This window comes from Macrobrachium nipponense, chromosome 15 (genome assembly GCF_015104395.2).
Source record: "Macrobrachium nipponense isolate FS-2020 chromosome 15, ASM1510439v2, whole genome shotgun sequence".
NCBI lineage: Eukaryota > Metazoa > Arthropoda > Malacostraca > Decapoda > Palaemonidae > Macrobrachium > Macrobrachium nipponense.
Window position 1 is genome coordinate 5142435 of NC_087208.1, and position 16276 is coordinate 5158710.

A 16276-nucleotide genomic window follows, 5' to 3' on the forward strand; every position below is an offset into this window, starting at 1 on the left:
TTTCAAAGGGTGAGCACCAGAGGATGAAGAAGAAAGGCACCAGCAACCTGAGATGATACTCTGGAAAAAAACAAAAAAAAGAGCCAGAAGGAGGTTGTTGGGCTGGAGCAGAAGGTACAGATCTGGTCCTAAACTTACGCTTACTCCTTGAAGGAACGGGAGGAAGACCAGAGGAAAAAGCTCTTGATAAGGCCCAGTGAGCTTGGGAAGAGGCATCACCTTGATGTTCCTTCAAAACCTCAGAAAGCACAGAAATATCGAAAAGGAAATCGCCAAAAGGAGAAGAGGACAACAGACTTGGGTTTCTCTGAATCTCCAATACAGAGGGGGTAACTGCGACAAATACAGGTTACGCCTTAGAGAAACAAGAAAGGCCTGCATTGAAGCAGCAAGCTCGTTCTGATGTACAGAAGCGATTGAAATGGATGAGCAGAATTTCTCAAAAAGAGGAGCATCAGGAGGAACAAACCCGGGGTCCTTGATATACATTAAAAGCCCTCCGAGGACCCACATATTGAAGGATTGAGCTTCTTGTAAGGAGCTCATAAACAGCCTCCATAGCAATAAAATCTTCAATTGAGACAGAGACTGAAGCCTTAGAAGGCAAGGGTTGACTTGAAAGTCTGACAAAATCAGGATTTGGGCTTGGGGGGTCGAGAGAATGAAGAATCATCCGCCACCTGGTAAACTCCTCTCCGGTGTCGTGAGAGAAGAGAGCTTCCTCTTCCCTTCTCCGATCACCTTCGAAAGTTTGTGGCAACGTCCGCCCTCACTCTCGCGAACCTCTGGGCAAAGGGAAAACGTAAAAATTCCCGTGACCGGGAAGGACCGTCAAGAAAAATCCCTTCTGTAATACAACGAGGCGGAGGCTGCTTCTGCTCTTTAGGCCTCGCCTGAGGAAGAAAACTCAAAATTATATAAAAAAGTTTCTTGAATCTACATCATGGACATCCATTCGAGGAAACATCAATATCACACGAATCCGCGTCATCATCATCATCATCGTCAGATCCTAACTTAGAAACTTCCTCTGAAGTAAAATCCTGACGACTAGCTATCTTAGGTCTGACACTAATATCCCTCCCCCCTTCTCCTAAATAAGCGCCCTTTGGCACTGTTACGGGACTAACAGGGGACACGTTGGGTAAAGATTCGTTAGGCACCTGCCCGGACCGGATCCCCCTAGGCCTTCGCCACGACGGGGTTCACAAGCCGGGGTATCTGTCGCACCGTTACCCATGGTGCTGTCGACAGGTACCTGACGAGGAGCTGAAATGAATCTAAAAGTGTGTTAGACATTCTAGTAAAGGCTTCTTGAAAATTCTCTGACAGATTGTTAAACTTAGCAGAAATATCTCTATCTAGACTAAGCTGTAATTTCTTAAAATTCTGTTTCCAGGTAGTTTCCATTGCCAAAATCTTCGAATCTACATCAGAAATAACTTCACTAATTACCGGTTGTACAGGGGGCAAAGCATCAATTAATTCGGAATCGGAGTCGTACGATACCGAAAAACCGAAGAGCCAGAATCATGAGCGCCCAAGTCAAAGAATTCGTTAGATACAGTTCTAGCAATCGATTTCTTTTTCTCCTTAACCGATCTTTTACGCTGCAAGATTGTTTGGCGTTTCATATAAGCAGTCATATCCTCGTCAGACCAGGGCTTACATAAACGTCACAACGAGAAGTCAAGTCACAAACCTGTCCACGACAAGAGCTACAAATGTCATGGGGTTCATACTTCCTGCTACTCATCCTTGTCCCACAAACCGGGCAGTTCTGATGTTGCTGGCAGAAGGAAGCATCGTAATTTCTTGGTAATCCATTGTAGAATTGGACAGGTCAGTAGTTCCGGGTCACGCAAAAGTTCGTAATTTAAGATAAGAACCACAACAGAAATCAAAGTTAATTCACTATTTCGTGAATGTAATGCGTGAGTGGTAATTCATTATAAAGTCTCATTTAACAAATAATGAAAAGCTTTAAAGGCACAAAAAATGTTTAAGGAAATTTATAAAGAGCGCCGTGATGTAAACAACACGGGCGCTCGTTAACAACTGATTTTGAGGGAAGGTTTTCGTATCTGTCAATGACAGTGTTGCCAACTGGCGGACAGAATAGGAGGTAACAGGGTTGCCAATGTGGTAAATTTTGGTGCGGTTTTTGGGGGATTTAGGCTAGATAAATTATATTAAGGTAATGTTATTAATATAAAAGTTTCGAAAAATAATCTTGCTGTGAACGCTACCATAATTTGATTTTCATATACGTACGTACATTTTGTTAGCTGGCTGGCCTCGCATAGATAAAATTGATTTCACTGATATGGAATTACTCCACGAATAGCCTTTTTATTATGAAGATATGACGATAATATATAAGGTAAAAAATGCTTTTATGTATTTCGTTTACGCTTCGTCGCCAATAACAAACAGCAATACTTACGATATCTATGACAAATAGCGTTTGTATGACTTCATTGTTCAGAGAAGTTATATACAAATACTGCCAAAATAATAATGAAGTTCGAATTAATTTTAGCCTTAATGTTATTACTACTGTAATTACACTACCACTACTATTAAAGGATTTTGACGTAAGGAAAAATCTATTTCTGGGCGATTGGCTCGTGTCGCCAGCGAAATATCCTTTAATCTATTATTTCTAGGGTAAATGTACTAAACACATACCAGAGAATAAATAAAATAAAGAAAAAGGTCCAGTATGACTGACTCGCTCACCCTCTAGGAGGGTCCTTGGGTCGGTATGAACACTAGGCGAGTGAGACCACTACCACGAGCCAAATGCCAATAGAAATCTCCCACTACAAAACCCTCCAAGAGGGGAGCCGTCCCACAGAGGAGCAGCTGTACTACTACTACACCCTCCCCCCCATGCTTGCGACTGCTGCGCCTCTAGTGGCCATCCTGAAGTTAGCAGACAATCTTGAGCGAAGGGATGGGTAGGGGGGGTATTTCGCTGGCGGCACGAGCCAATCGCCAGAAATAGATTTTTTCCTTACGTCAAAATCCTTTTTCTTGGGCTCAGCTCGTGTCGCTTGCGCGAAATCGTACCAGAGAAACAGCACAAGATTGTAAACAAAGTAAATAAGATATAATAAAACAAAATAGGTCTCAAATAAAAGATACAAAATAAAAGAATGGATATAATTGCTAACAAGATACAAGTACACAGTAAAACAAAATCAGAATATGCTTAAATTACCCTTAGATCTAATTATGTTAATAATATAAGGTAATTTACATAAATACAAATAGGTACAATGATTACCTATCACAATAAATCTGTGTAACAACATGTATCAAAAATAGAAATAGCAATTAGTATAAATTTACATAAATATTTGATCAATGATAAAATAAAATATCTTAGAATGTATATGACTTAATATACAAAACCCGTAACCATTGCGTTATGATGTATCCCCTAGCATAAAAATAAAAGGGGATAACATCTATGAGATCAGTATGTGTATCAGATGTTAGTGTCCCTAACCAGACAAAAGGGGCACTATACAATAATAGAGCAGCTAAGACACAAGGATAGGTAAATGTTAATGAACAAGGCAGGAATAGACGAACTGTGGGTGAGGCAGGTAGAAAGGAGGACTGAATCTTCTACTACCTATAATCTAGCTAGAGGTTCAGGGGGAAACTATGTTACCCGCTGCTACTGCTGGAAATTTCAGAGCTTCCAAGGACTTAAGGTAGTGACGTTTGAACACTGTCGGCGATTTCCATCCGGTATACTTCTTTAAATCAGCAAAATTCATATGTTGGAAGAAGGTAATTAATTGAGGTGGCTACTGCCCTGACATCATGTGCTTTTGGAAAGGAGTCAGGATTGGCTTGTTTGATAAAGTACAGGATTTGTTGCCTGATGCCTTTAGTGGATAAAGTACCACCTTTTTCCCTCCTAAAAGAGGGGCCCCGATGAGGAAGAGGAGGTCCTGGATAGAAAGGCTCGTAAGGTTGAAACCGGACAAAGGGAAACATCTTGTGGAAGGGGTAGTACCTTCCAAGGTTCCCACCTCATCAAAGGATCTTCGTTCTTTGCTAAAAAGCTACGTTCCGGAGAAAGTAGCACATTCCCCTGTGGGAAGGAATTGAATATGATCCGGATCTCTGGATAAAGCCGACAGTTCTGAAATTCTTGCTCCTGAAGCTAGGCTTAATAAAAAAAAACAGAGTTTTTCTTAGGAGCATCATAAACGAGCATGTGTCATTATCGGTTTCGGAAGCCAGATTTTAGAACATCGTTTAAGAACCATGAAACTGACGTAGGCCTGACAGAGGGCCTAAGTCTAGCACATGCTTTAGGAATAGACGAGAAATAGGTATCTGTCAAGTCTATGTTAAATCCAAATTGAAATATCTTTTTCAATGCTGACTTGTTTGTCGTAATCGTGCTAGCTGCTAAAATCCCTTTTCAAATAAAGATCTGAAAAAGGATATAGCAGAATTAACTGTCATGATTCTGATATCTGACTCTCTCAGGAAGATTGCTAACTTTTTGACGGCAGCATCATACTGCCTCAAAGTTGAATCCCTTTTATCGGGATTCCAGGAAAAGAATATTCTGAGGGTCAATATTCGCATCTCTTTTTGCCGCAAACTTCATGAAATCCATAAAGTTAGGGTTTTGAGAATCCCTGAGGAAGCGAACACAGTCTTCGTTTGTACTGACTGGGAGAGCTTGGGACTGGGGATCCGAAGGGGACGAAGACCCAGTTCCAGGATCAGGGGGTACCAATTGCTCTTCGGCCAGTCTGGGGCTACTGAGAGAGCCACTTGACCCCTGAATGTCCTGAGTTTGTCTAAGACCTTCATAAGGAGATTCACTGGAGGGAAGACGTAAATCTTCTCCCAGTTGTTCCAGTCCAGAGCCAGGGCGTCCGTGGCGTAAGCCAGAGGGTCCAGGTTGGGGGCTACATAACACGGGTAGTTTGTGGTTCGCTTGTGATGCGAAGAGATCCACCTGTAGCCCTGGGACTCTTTGAAGGATCCATTGGAACGAACTCTCGTCTAGAGACCATTCCGACTCTAGGGGTACTGATCGGGATAGGGCGTCTGCTATGACGTTTCTTACTCCAGCTATGTGGGTGGAGGAAAGATGCCAACTGAATTTGTCTGCCAGGGAGAAGATGGCTATCATGACGTGATTTAGATGACGTGACTTGGAGCCTCCTCTGTTTATGCAATGCACTACCACTGCGCTGTCCAAGACTAGCTTTATGTGGGAGTACCCTTGGTGGGCGTAATCTTTTCAGAGTCAAGAAGACTGCCATTGCCTCCAGTACGTTTATATGGAACTGACGGAAACTGGGTGACCAAATTCCTTGCACCTTTTTGACCTGGGAGTACCCTCCCCAGCCGCTTAAGGACGCGTCTGTGTGGATGGTAATCCCTGGTGGAGGGAACTGAAGAGGGACTGACACTGACAGATTCTTGACTTTTGCCCACGCGCCGAAGCCGGTTCTTTAGAATCAGAGGTACTGAGGATAGCTTGTCCCTGGACCTGACATTTGCTCGAGAGCGCCAGATCCTGGTTAGATCTTTCAGTTTTGGCTTTCATTAAGATGTTCGTTACTGAAGCAAACTGGAGAGAGCCGAGGATTCTTTCCTGAGCTCTCCTCGATGCTAGTTTGTGACTTAGAAATTGCTTGACTGACTTCGCTATTTCTTTCCTTTTGGTGGATGGAATCGACAGAGTGTGTGAGGATAGATTCCATTGAATGCCTAGCCACTGAAAGTTTGACTCTGGGGTGAGTCTGGACTTGGATCTGTTTATCTTGAAATCCTAGATATTCTAGGAATTGGATCACTTTCAGTGTGGCCTTGTTGCATTCTTCGACTGATGGGGCCCAGATCAACCAATCGTCGAGATAGCTACTACCATAATCCCTTGAGCTCTGAGCTGTTGCACTACTACTTCCGCTAGCTTCGTGAACACCCTGGGTGCCACGTTGAGCCCGAACGGGACTACCTTGAAGGAGAACGTCTGGTCTCCTATCTTGAATCCCAGATACGGACGGAAGTGTCTTGCAACAGGGATATGATAGTAGGCGTCTGTAAGATCGATAGAGGTGGTGACGGCCCCACGGGAAGTAAGGTCCGCACCTGTGAGATCGTGAGCATCTTGAACTTGTCGCAGCGGATGGCTAAGTTTAAGCGGGACAAGTCTAAGATTACCCTTCTTTTGTTTGAGCCTTTCTTTGGGACGCTGAACAAGCGACCTTGAAATTTTAATCTCTTGACTTTTGCTTATAGCTCCTTTCTGAAGGAGTCCTCTGCGTACTCTGTCAATCCTTGGAAGGAAGTTGACGGAAAGGTCTGTCTGGAGGTGGGTTCGTCAACCAGCTCCAACCCAGCCTTTTGACACTATGCTCTGAGCCCACTGGCTGAAGTTCCACCGGTGGCGAAAGTGAAAATGAAACAGCCTCCCTCCTACCTGAAGTTCCTCATTCGGTCTGGGTAGGAACCCCCTCGACCTCCTCTGAAGTGCTTTCCCCTATTGAAGGGACCTCCCGATCCTCCTCCCACGAAAGGACCGCTTACCTCTGCCTCCCTTGTTCGAGCGGTCATACTTCTGAGAAGCTTGACTCTCGAAGGCTGGATTGTAAGCTGGAGAGATGGCGTATGAGGTGGAGGGTTGAGGCTGAGGGGATATCACATAAATAGGCTGTGATTGGCCTTTAGACGTGGAGGGCTGAGCTGTCTGCACTAACGGCACTGTATGAACTTGTTGAGGGAAGCGCGCTGCTTCTTTTGGTAAGGTTGGAAACGTCTAGGCTTCCTTTGTCCCTTACCTTTGGTGTCAAGTCTTGCCTTCTCCTAGCCATAAGACCCCAACGGTCCTTAAGGCTTTGTTCAACCTCGTAGCCTCTGCTTGTACTTCCTTTACCATAGCCTCTGGGAAGAGATCTGCGCCCCAGATGTTAGAAGAAAGTAACCTATTCGGTTCATGCCGAATGGTTGCCTCAAGCAATACATGCTTCCTGCAATTTGTTCTAGCAGTGGCAAACTCGAACATGTCTGACTGCACCGTTTGAGTCAGGGCTTTGGTCATAAGCTTAAAAATTGGTTCTGAACCATAAGCCATGGTTGCTACCTCAGACATAAGCCATCAGGTTGATTGACCTGGCTAGTCTTGTTTTCGAGTCAAACTCCGCTTGAATAAGACTATCCGGGAGCCTGGGCAGCTTTTCACCAAACTGCTCCATAGCACAGTCAGGTTTGAGTTTGCCAGCTGTGAAAGTGTTAGGCAAGTCCTCCCATAATTCTCCAATTGACGGGAGCAACGGAGAAGTGGGATCTGCTTCTTTCAGCTGAGGCATGGGTTCCCCTTTCTGAGCTGCTGAGATGGTCGACCTCGCTATCTTGGTAAGGAAAGGGAGCGGGGTACCTTCATCCATCGTGAAAATGGTAAAGGGACTTTTGAATGGTTGGATCTTGGTATTCGAACAGTCCATGTCGTCTAGACATCTAAGCCATTCTCGTTGGGCCTGGTCCGAGAATAGAGGACTGTCTCCTTTGGTACCCTGTCATCTCTAACCATAGCCGAAGGCGTAGCCTAGCGTAGCCTATGAAGGGAGGCTGTAGGCCTTCCGGGTAGAACTCGAAGTCCTCTATTCTTCGAGTTCCAAACTCCGGTATGGAGATGAGACCATCTTGGAAGGGAGCATATGACGCTACTCTTCCCTAAGGGATTGTTCATGGAAGAAAGCGGGCAGCGAGTCATACGGGGGAAGCTGAGATCCACTAGTGTTAGAGGTTGAGGGAGAGGCAAGGGGGGCTTCTCTTAGGCCGGCTATAATAGTATCCTGAGAAGTTATCCTATCCGACAGGCGAGATATCATATGTTCCATACTCGTCTTAAGGGAGCCTACCAAGTCGCCCACCTGTTGCAACAGGCCAGCATTGGTGTCCAGAGCCGGAGCTGCTGCGGAGGTGGAGGGGAGACTCTGAATAGGCACCAAAGGTAGTGGGGACTGGGTATACTGCCGGGGTACGGGATTTCTCCTTAGGCTTACTCTTTGATGAATTTGAGCCGGCCAGCTAGACCCTTTAGACCTGTCTGAGGCCGATTACGAGCCGGAGACTTACGCGAAGAAGAAGACGAGGACGTCTTCTTCGAGGACGATGACGTCTTAGTCAAAGTCATATGTTTAGACTTGATCTTAGGCCTAACCGAAGCCTCTGGAGGAGTATATAACTCATCACCGGTAAAGCCTGGGAAGGATGGTGAAGTTGCACGGGGTAGAAGAAACAGTCACTCCCAAGGGGGGGACCCGTTGGGTACCTGCATTACTTACACCTCGACCAAACAGGTCGTCTATACCTACCATAGGTTCAACATTTATATCCAGGGTTTGCGACATCCGTGGAGATATCCTGGTCTTGTTCAGTCAAGGACGGCCGCCAGCTGTTGTTGGATAAAGGCAATAGAGGGGTCCGCCTCTACCGGATCGACGTATCCAGTCGCCTTGCCTCCGGGGAAGATTAACAAAGCTAAACGCTTCTCCAGAATGTAGGGCTGACCCTTGGCGGCGTTCTTGCCAAAACCTCCGACCCAGGCCCGCAGGGTAGCCAATGCCGTATCTCTTACTGCCGGAGCCTGTAAGAGAGGATATATTTTAGAATTAAGAACCACTTAAAACTAAAACTTAGGATATAACTTAAACTAGATGCCTAAGTTAAAGTAATGATGAAAACTTAAGAAGTAACAGAGGCGGAGCGGCATGCGGAGATGGAATACTTACGCCTTCCCAAAAGGCTGGCCTCACCAGATCGTAACATATGGTACACGTCTCATGGTACCAGACCTGGATGTCCCCGTGCGGAGTGCGCGCAATGGAGCATGGGGACCGCAAACTTCGTGTCCACAGGGGTCCTGAAGTGTAGCGGAAACATCCCGGATGCTCACAGTTGGTGGCCTGTAAGTGGGAAGACACATGAGTATCTTAAAGGGGTAAAACAACTTACAGACTAAGGACAAAAGAACTCCGTTACGTGGCGGAGCTCGGAAAAATTTGGGCATAACCCCTCCCTGCATGGCCTGAATAGGCTATAATCCCGGAGAGATCCGGTAACTACTAAGGGAGGGGTGGGGATGGTTTAAGAAACTTAGATAAACTTAAAGATAACTTAAAACCTACATGCAAGTAACCGGACTAGGTCCAGTGAAGCGGAGTGTAGTAACTCAGCAATCCGGTACGGTTAGTTAAAGACCTATTGTATGGCTCCGGTCCCCAAACTATGGTGGACTATACCCTTCCGCTGGATACCAGGACTCCGATAGGGAGGAGCTCTAGTAAGGAGGGAAGGGCGAGATGACATACAGACTCGCGCTAACCCGGACGAGACAAGGAAGTAACGGAAGGGGGGGAAGGCCAGAGCCCCCCACAAACGTACTACCAGGGCCGAGCCGAGAAGCGGAGAGGTCGGAACCAGTCAGGGACTGTCGGACTCCCAGGCCCCTCCGGTGGAGGGGAAGGGGGAGGCAGGCTCGGGCATGCTGGGCGAGCAAGGACAGACCGACCCACCCCCGCCCGACTCTAAGGGAGAGCGGGAGAGGGGGAAGGGGACTGGCAGCGCCTGGCTGACTCGTGATCACGTAGTGACCACGAGGCGGTAAACTAAGATACGGTAACCAAGCCTAGGCCAACCAACTAATCAGAGAGAAGCTATCGGGAAGCAACCAGAACTGAAAAGCGGTTAGCATATAGGCCCATAGGGCGAAAACCAACTGATCAGAGAGAAGCTATGAGGAAGCGACCGAACTGATCAACGGTAGACTAGGCTCTACGAGCCAGGACCTAGGCTAAGCCAGACGCCAACTAACCTAACAACAACAAAACATAAAAATATAATATATAATAAAATGAAAGAAAGAAGGTAAAATAAAAGCAGCAGGAGAAAAAATCCAGGAGTGTGCGACTAGCCCGAAGGCAAGTCTACCACTCAAAGCTAGTCAGGGGCCGATACAAGGAACCTGAACTAGGGTCTGGATAGAAAAAAGCCTACAAAAGGTGAAATACATACATGTATAACAACTTGAGTAGACGTAATAACGCGGATAATCAAAATAGAGCGTAAAATAATAAGGGGTGTGTTCTAGGTATGGGAGACCAAGAACGAACCCAACATGCGGCAGGACCATGCTGCCATGCTTCCAGCCCCCGAGAACGTATCTATACCTAAAAAACGGCAAATACCGTCTCGGGGACGGAAAAAACTCGCTAACCGTAAAACTACTTTTTTTAGTACTTTAACTTAGCTGCTGCGATTAGCCCTGCACGCTCCATTATAGTAAAAAATCCACGAAAGGGCACAAAAAACACAGAGAGAAAATTAGCACGTGTGGCTCCTGGCGCTAACTTTAAAAGGATGGCCACTAGAGGCGCAGCAGTCGCAAGCATGGGGATGGTGTAGTATATAGTACGAGCTGCTCCCTCTGTGGGACGGCTCCCCTCTTGGAGGGTTTTTGTAGTGGGAGATTTCTATTGGCATTTGGCTCGTGGTAGTGGTCCTCACTCGCCTAGTGTTCATACCGACACCCTCCTAGAGGGTGAGCGAGTCAGTTCATACTGACCTTTTCTTTATTTTATTTATTCTCGTATGGTAGTTTAGTACATTTACCCTAGAAATAATAGATTAAAGGAATATTTCGCGCAAGCGACACGAGCTGAGCCCAGAAAAAAAATTTCTAAAAGTTTATCAAACAAAAAATGTCGCTTTGAACTGCAACCGTATACATGACATAAACCATTTTCGTACGTAAAGGTATATGCTTACATTTTGTGGCTGGCCACTCCGACGATAAGTTGAGTGCAATGATGTGGAAGTATTCTTTGAATAGGCTATTTATTATGAAGATATGACTATAATATATATGGTAAGAATGGTTTTATTACCTTTATTGTCAGTTAATATCATAATGTGAATCTGTTTGTGTACGTTGGTGGTATCGCACTGCAACTACGCTTAGCCTACCAATGAACGTCGTACATAAACCTTGAATAAGGCTATTTATTTCCAAGATAGGACAATAATATATTAGGTGAGAATGGTTTTTATTACCTTTATTGTCAGTTAATATCATTATATGAGTCTTTAAATGAATGTTGGTAGTTATCGGACCACGGCCGAGGGTTAGCCTACCGAAAAGCATCGCCATATGCCGAACACAACAAACCCGTGATGCCAGCGATTCATACCAGTGATGTAACATGAGAAGCGGTCCAAGAAAAACCCGTGGATTAACTGGATCCGTGAAATACTCCGATCCGTGAACTAAGCGATGCCCCACTGTAAGCGGGAGAACAGCACGAACCGCCATCCCAGAAAGGAGTCAGATTCCCAGAGCTGTGGCGATCAACGGGTCAAGAGAAACTTCAATTTTCGATTCATATTCCTGATGGTTAAATTTATAATTGTTACCGTATCGTTCTAGTGTGAATGAAGGAAGAAACTTGCACTGTCTCATTTAAACACTCCTGAGAGACTATACCACTAACAATAAATAAAGCAAGAAATGATAAAGGATCTGTAAAATAAACAATACCAAATAAAGAAGGAAGATCAAACAAAAACTTACACCAAATATGTCCCCCTAAAGGAAAGGTCAGGCCACGGTTACCATAACACCAGATTTTCCTTTCAAATGGTTAAACATGAGATGAATACTCTCAACGATGGAAGAGAATGGTGATACTCAGAACTGAAATGTAATGAAAACATCAAATAATTTATAAAATCAGTCTTTCTTCTGGAAGGAACAAAAGTACATAAAAAACAGCAGTACTCTATCCACAAATGGACTTCATCTACAGTTACAAATGTTTGTTACTCAAGGAAACTTATGTTACAGTAAAAATAATACAAGTTCTAGAGTTTTAAGAACTTTAAATTTACTAATTGTTTCAAAAAGGTATGAGTACACTGCAAAATATGCATGAATTTTCATAAATATATTTTCATAATAAAATTAAGTTTCATAAATACTGCACAGAGTAATGATATATCTGTAGTTCCCAAGTAGCGTGGCAATTTTTTTTTTTTTTTTTAAATCTCTGTAGCACTTTGATTGTTTAGTGCAGGTGACAGGCCCCGTCCAATAACGGGTACAAGCAAGAGCCACAAAGTTAATTCCATCCATCAGGCAAATAGGTTACCGAAGACAACTGGAGAGCCTGAACATGTATGGCTTAGAAACACGACAATTGCGAGGACAACTAATAGAAACATTTAAAATACTGAAAGGCATAACAAAAGTAGACAGTAACCTATTTATATTAAACGAAAACTAGACAAGAAATAATGGTTGGAAACTAAAACTGAAGAGATACAACACATCCCATTGTGGGAACTTCTTTATATACAAGATATGTGACACATGGAATAAACTGCCACCAGAAGTTGTAAACAGCAGCAGTGTGGAACAGTTTAAAAGAAAGCTAGACAAAATCATAAGGACTGTGAATGCAAAGTAAAACCTGGTCCTACAGATAAGTGAGCACACGATGTCTCCTCGGATGGACTAACAAGTCTTTGAGACATCCTAATCCTAACCACCGTTTTCAAGAATTTAATGGCCGTATTCCAGCCTATGCTAAAAGTATCTCCAAATGTAAAGTACCAAGGGTCTGTATATCATGTAGGAACTACAACTTCATCCTTTTGACTTGGCCACAAACTTTCACATGGTAGCCAAGCAGGACCTTTCAACCATAAAGAATTTGACACCAAGTCTTTAACTTTGACTCCACGAGTCACTAAGTCAGCAGGATTTTCTCCAGTAGATACATGAAATATTTGATAATTGGCTAACACTTCTCTGATCTCAGCCACCCTGTTCTTGACATATGTAATTTTGGAATTATCGTTTCTGACCCATTGAATAGAGGCCTCATTATCAGACCAAATTACAGTTCTTGAAATATTGATATCGCTTAAAACTTTGTGAGTTTAGTTGGCTAATTTAGTTCCTAACCAAATTGATGTCAGTTCCAACTGTGGAAGAGTTTTTGTTTTAAGGGGGGCAACCTTAGCTTTTGCCATAACAAGATTACTTTCTCAATTTCCTACCAAATAGGCTGCACAACCATAAGCTTTGATCGAGCTGTCGCAAAATATGTGCAAACCATAGCATACTCCTTGAGTTGCAACCTTGCGAGGTACTGAAAATTCACAAATTGTCTTGAACTCTTTATATAATTCCATCCAACTACTTAAAAATTCTTTACCTAATAGATCATTCCATGAGGCATTAGTCCTCCAAGCAGCTTGAATAAGGATTTTACCCCTTATGATTACCGGACAAAGGAATCCTAGTGGATAAAAAACAGTCGAGACCAAACTAAGTAAATTGTGTTTTGTGATTACTTCAGGTACAAATACATTAGAAGACTTCAGACTAAGCATGTACGAGTTTACATCTCAATTCAATCCAAGAACTGAAGTAGTGGTAGGAACAATATAATCACTGTTATCTTCTTCGATTTTAGTTTTAAGTTTCTCGGTGTTAGTTACCACAATCCTGAGTGGCATATTGGCACTCCTCAGTTGCTTGTTAGCCTCAGCATACAACTCTAACAATTCTATTTCATTAGACATACTACCCTGAAGATTATCAACATAAAAGGATTTGGCAATCAAATTCTTAAAGGGGCTACCTGACCTACTCAAATTGATAGTCGAGTTTTGCCATCAACAAAAATGGAGATGATGACGTACTACCAAACAGCACACTAGCAAATCTATAAGTGTCTAAACTTGTTTCTGGGTTCTGTGGACCTCGGGACCAAAGAAATCTAACAAAATCTTGATCAACATTCTGCAGGCCTACCCGCAAAAAATCCCTCCGAATATCTGCACTAAAAGTGAAATCATTGACACTATACTTTAACAAAACATCACCTAACTTCTCCATCAGGGAGGGTCCTTTGATTAAACAATCATTGAGAGAAGGAATATCCTTTCAATCTCGAGCACTGCAATTATACACTATCCTTAAGGGGGTAGTGTCCGAATCTTAAGCACCCCATGATGCGGAATATAATGTGCATTAGCACCAACTACTGCATCAGGAACTTTCTCAATAAAGTTCTGTTTTAACTGATCCTGAATGATATTAGGCTACGCATCCAAACTTCCAGGAACCTTTGATAAATTTTCATTAATGAATACACTTGACCTAAAGCCATTCTATAGTTGTTGGGCAAAAGAGGGCAATTTTCTTTCCAGGAAAGACGAACCAAATACTGTCATTTTGATACTCAACACTATTGGCATACTTTCTGTAGACACAATGTCTATCGATTTTAATTCCCATAATTTATGAATTTGATACCTGGACCTGAGCCGTCGATAAAGCAGAATATCTGGACCCAGTGCTCTTTGTGCTTGCAATTACAATTTTAACTTTAATGTTTGTACTGTTAACTTGCTTATCTGACTTTACAGTACTATCTGATTTCACCTCACATTGCAACTTGCCTCCAAAATTGCTGTAGTAAAACACTTCATTATGATTAGTCCTATTGCAGACAAAGCATTTAACAGGCTGCAAACACTTGCCATTATGCTTATTTCTTAAACATCTAGAACACCATCCCATATCTATCAGTCTATACTTCTTCAGGAAGTTGCATCTGCATACTTTGAGCACTGTCTGAATCTGTGACTATCTGATGACCACAATTAACATTGGTTTTTAGATGATGTTGCTTCAAATGAATATGTTCTAATTTGAGTCTTCTCTGTAAATACCCATCGTGTCTGGTTAGAGAATTTAACTTCATCTCTAACTTGAGATTTACCATTATCCTGTAGAAATTTATCACTATCAGACAGTAATTTGCTACTATTTGGCATCCTATCAAAAATTCAAGGTGGTCGGCAAAACCTTTGCTGATTTGATCAACTGTAAAATATTTAGTCTGAAACTTCTGAAAAATGAACATCTCTGCCTCTGGGGGCAATTTCCTCTGTAACAGAACAGCAATAAGCCAATGGGAAGACTGTGAATCAATAACAGTGTTGAAGAGTCTTCATTAATTCTTTCAAAATCCAGCATAAACTGCTCCAATTCCTTAGCAGTATTCTTATGCTTAACCATATTGAACAACTGTAGCACTAATGTTTGTTTTACCTTCTCTGGGTTAGCAAATCTATCATACAAAGCTGCAATAGCATCATCACAATTTGGTCTGTGGCCTGAAACCCTGAGACAACTAACAATGCTTTACCTTTCAAACATGACGTAAGGTGTGTCATTTTCAATACCTTGTCCATATCCTTACGATCATGAACTAATGAACGGAAATTGTCCCACCAAGTTTGCCATTCTTCTACTTTTCCATCAACACTGTTAATCTTTACTTCAGGTAAGCGAACCTTGGCGTTCTGTTGTGTCGGAACAGGATTGGAATTCCAGGAACTGCACTCTGTAGTCAACCTAAAGCATCTAATAATTTATTAGTCTGTATTATATGAAATTTATTATTGTGCATGATTCTATTCACGTGCATCAAACTCCTCCTCACCCCAAGAATCTCCCTCGGAGATATATTGACTGCTTACTTCCAAATATTTGTTTCATCGATTTTGCAACCTTTCCACACTGGATTTTACAGTCATCACAGCTGGACTAGCTACATAGTTGTTGTAGCACTATTTAGCACTCTAGTACCAGCTCCCTTGTACCCACTGCGCGATCAGTAATCTTAAAGGTTGCTATGATACAGCTTAATGAAATATGATTCACTAGCAAATTGTAAAACTTCAATATGGTTAAAAAATAAATTTCAAATACTTGTTGTAAACTGTAAACTAGTAAAAAATCAGTAGGCAAAACCAAGACCCAAAGAAAGGGGCAAAATGAGCCAAACCAAAAGGCTAACAAAGTCAACAGCAAAAGACTGACCATATAGTCAAAATGGCCTACAAGTCAAAGGCAGAGGCTATAACAAATAACTAAAAAATAGCCAAAAATCTTAGGCTAGCCTCTGCAAATTCCACAAATATAAATGTGCAGCTGACAACAACGGTCAAATAAGGTTAGGCTCAAAACTCACTTAGGCCACCTTAAATAAATTGTAATACACAAATTAAATGCATAATAGACTTGAAAATAACGCTTAGCATAAATTCCAAATTGGTTCATTGGCTAATACCCAAAATCTCAAATTTTGTCTTCCACTTACAACCCAAAAACAAATAAATGCGCCTTATTGTAATCATGTAACAAATT

The 16276-nt window shown here is 42.7% G+C and overlaps 1 long non-coding RNA gene across 4 annotated transcripts in view; it reads right to left on the reverse strand.

The window, feature by feature from the left end:
* Positions 1 to 16276, reverse strand: part of LOC135226982 (uncharacterized) — an 89788-nt gene that overhangs the window by 12379 nt on the left and 61133 nt on the right. For all 4 annotated transcript variants that reach the window (XR_010317325.1, XR_010317326.1, XR_010317324.1 and 1 more), the window contains one exon: positions 11621 to 11743. This is a non-coding gene — a long non-coding RNA (uncharacterized LOC135226982). The remainder of the gene's footprint in view (positions 1 to 11620; positions 11744 to 16276) is intronic.